Here is a 3,885-nt window from a genome sequence, read left to right on the forward strand (position 1 = left end):
CTCGCCGCCACGGCCTTCAACAAATCGGCTCTCTTCCCCAACGAGCATCACACTTGCCTCATGGCAAAGGAAAAGAAGGTAATCACTCGTAATGCTAATACTTATGATTCTTCTAGTGATGATGAATCTAGTGAGGATGAAATTGATTACTCTAGTTTATTCAAGGGATTGGATAGAACTAAGATAGCTAAGATTAATGAGTTGATTGATGCCTTAAATGAAAAGGATAGAATCTTAGAGAAACAAGAAGACCTTTTATATGAAGAACATGATAAATTTGTTAGTGCACAAAATTCACTCGCTCTAGAAGTTAAAAGAAATGGAACACTTTCTTGCGAACTTTCTACTTGTAATGAAACCATTTCTTCTTTAAAAGGTGAAATTAATGTTTTAACTGCTAAACTAGAAGTAGCAAGTAACTCGTGTGTTGAAAATATTACAATTTGCACTAGGTGTAAGGATTTTGATATTAATGCTTGTAGTGAACACTTAGTTTCAATTTCAAAACTAAATGATGAAGTGGCTAGTCTTAATGCTCAACTTAAGACTAGCAAGAGTGAAGCTGATAAAATAAAATTTGCAAGGGATGCCTACACAGTGGGTAGACACCCCTCAATTAAGGATGGTCTTGGCTTCAAGAGAGAGGCCAAGAACTTAACAAGCCATAAGGCTCCCATCTTCATCAAGGAGAAAGGGAAGGCCCCTATGGCTAGTAGTGCTAAAAGGAACCATGCTTTCTTGTACCATGATAGGAGACATGCTAGAAATGCTTATAATGATTTTGATTCACATGTTTATGATTCTCATGCCATGTTTGCTTCTAGTTCTTCCTATAAGCATGATAGAGATATGTGTAGGAGAAATGATGTACATATGCCTAGGAGAAATTTTGCTCATGCTCCTAGAAAAGTTGTGAACAAACCTTCTACCATTTATTATGCTTGCAATGCTCCCTTTGATATTTGTAGAAAGGGTAAGAAGGTAATTGCTAGGAAGTTAGGGGCAAAATGCAAGGGAGACAAAACTTGCATTTGGGTCCCTAAGGAAATTTGCACTAACCTTGTAGGACCCAACAAGAGTTGGGTACCTAAGTCCCAAGCCTAAATTTGCCTTGCAGGTTTATGCATCCGGGGGATCAAGCTGGATTATCGACAGCGGATGCACAAACCATATGACGGGGGAGAAGAATATGTTCACTTCCTACGTCAAGAATAAGGATTCCCAGGATTCAATTATATTCGGTGATGGGAATCAAGGTAAGGTAAAAGGGTTAGGTAAAATTGCAATTTCTAATGAGCATTCTATCTCTAATGTATTTTTAGTAGAGAGTCTTGGATATAATTTGCTATCTGTTAGTCAATTATGTCATATGGGGTATAACTGTCTATTTACAAATATAGATGTGTCTGTCTTTAGAAGAAGTGATGGTTCACTAGCTTTTAAGGGTGTATTGGACGGCAAACTTTATTTAGTTGATTTTGCAAAAGAAGAGGCCGGTCTAGATGCATGCTTAATAGCTAAGACTAGCATGGGCTGGCTGTGGCATCGCCGCTTAGCACATGTGGGGATGAAGAACCTTCACAAGCTTCTAAAGGGAGAACACGTGATAGGTTTGACTAACGTGCATTTCGAAAAAGATAGACCTTGTGCAGCTTGTCAAGCAGGTAAACAAGTGGGAGGAGCGCATCACAGCAAGAATGTGATGACCACTTCAAGACCCCTGGAGCTGCTACATATGGACCTCTTCGGACCTGTCGCCTATCTGAGCATAGGAGGGAGTAAGTATGGTTTAGTTATTGTTGATGATTTTTCCCGCTTCACTTGGGTGTTCTTTTTGCAGGATAAGTCTGAAACCCAAGGGACCCTCAAGCGCTTCCTCAGGAGAGCTCAAAATGAGTTTGAGCTCAAGGTGAAGAAGATAAGGAGCGACAACGGGTCCGAATTCAAGAACCTTCAAGTGGAGGAATTTCTTGAGGAGGAAGGAATCAAGCACGAGTTCTCCGCTCCCTACACACCACAGCAAAATGGTGTGGTAGAGAGGAAGAACAGGACGCTAATCGATATGGCGAGGACAATGCTTGGAGAATTCAAGACCCCCGAGTGTTTCTGGTCGGAAGCCGTGAACACGGCTTGCCACGCCATCAACAGGGTCTACCTTCATCGCCTCCTCAAGAAGACTTCGTATGAGCTACTAACCGGTAACAAACCCAATGTATCTTACTTTCGTGTATTTGGGAGCAAGTGCTACATTCTAGTGAAGAAAGGTAGAAATTCTAAGTTTGCTCCCAAAGCTGTAGAAGGGTTTTTGTTAGGTTATGACTCAAATACAAAGGCGTATAGAGTCTTCAACAAATCATCGGGTTTGGTTGAAGTCTCTAGCGACGTTGTATTTGATGAGACTAATGGCTCTCCAAGAGAGCAAGTTGTTGATTGTGATGATGTAGATGAAGAAGATGTTCCGACGGCCGCTATACGAACCATGGCGATTGGAGAAGTACGGCCACAGGAACAAGATGAACGAGATCAACCTTCTTCCTCGACCATGGTGCTACCCCCAACTCAAGACGATGAACAGGTTCATCAACAGGAGGCGTGTGATCAAGGGGGAGCACAAGATGATCATGTGATGGAGGAAGAAGTGCAACCGGCACCTCCAACCCAAGTTCGAGCGATGATTCAAAGGGATCATCCCGTCGACCAAATTCTGGGTGACATCAGCAAGGGAGTAACTACTCGATCTCGTTTAGTCAATTTTTGTGAGCATTACTCTTTTGTCTCCTCTATTGAGCCTTTCAGGGTAGAGGAGGCCCTGCTAGATCCGGACTGGGTGTTGGCCATGCAGGAGGAGCTCAACAATTTCAAGCGCAATGAAGTTTGGACACTGGTGCCTCGTCCGAAGCAAAATGTTGTGGGAACCAAGTGGGTGTTCCGCAACAAACAGGACGAGCACGGGGTGGTGACGAGGAACAAGGCTCGACTTGTGGCAAAAGGTTATGCCCAAGTCGCAGGTTTGGACTTTGAGGAGACTTTTGCTCCTGTGGCTAGGCTAGAGTCAATTCGTATCTTGCTAGCATATGCCGCTCACCATTCTTTCAGGTTGTACCAAATGGATGTAAAGAGCGCTTTCCTCAACGGGCCAATCAAGGAGGAGGTGTACGTGGAGCAACCCCCTGGCTTCGAGGATGAACGGTACCCCGACCATGTGTGTAAGCTCTCTAAGGCGCTCTATGGACTTAAGCAAGCCCCAAGAGCATGGTATGAATGCCTCAGAGACTTTCTACTTGCTAATACTTTCAAGGTTGGGAAAGCCGATCCAACTCTTTTTACAAAGACATGTGATAGTGATTTGTTTGTGTGCCAAATTTATGTCGATGACATAATATTTGGTTCTACTAACCAAAAGTCTTGTGAAGAGTTTAGCAGGGTGATGACGCAGAAATTCGAGATGTCGATGATGGGCGAGTTGAACTACTTCCTTGGGTTCCAAGTGAAGCAACTCAAGGATGGCACCTTCATCTCCCAAACGAAGTACACGCAAGACTTGCTAAAGAGGTTTGGGATGAAGGACGCCAAGCCCGCAAAGACTCCGATGGGAACCGACGGACACACCGACCTCAACAAAGGAGGTAAGTCCGCTGATCAAAAAGCATACCGGTCAATGATAGGATCTTTGCTTTACTTATGTGCTAGTAGACCGGATATTATGCTTAGCGTATGCATGTGTGCTAGATTTCAATCCGATCCTAAGGAGTGTCACTTAGTGGCGGTGAAGCGAATTCTTAGATATTTGGTTGCTACGCCTTGCTTCGGGCTCTGGTATCCAAAGGGGTCTACCTTTGACTTAGTTGGATACTCAGACTCCGACTATGCTGGATGTAAGGTCGA

Source organism: Zea mays, chromosome 1 (genome assembly GCF_902167145.1).
Source record: "Zea mays cultivar B73 chromosome 1, Zm-B73-REFERENCE-NAM-5.0, whole genome shotgun sequence".
Classification (NCBI taxonomy): domain Eukaryota; kingdom Viridiplantae; phylum Streptophyta; class Magnoliopsida; order Poales; family Poaceae; genus Zea; species Zea mays.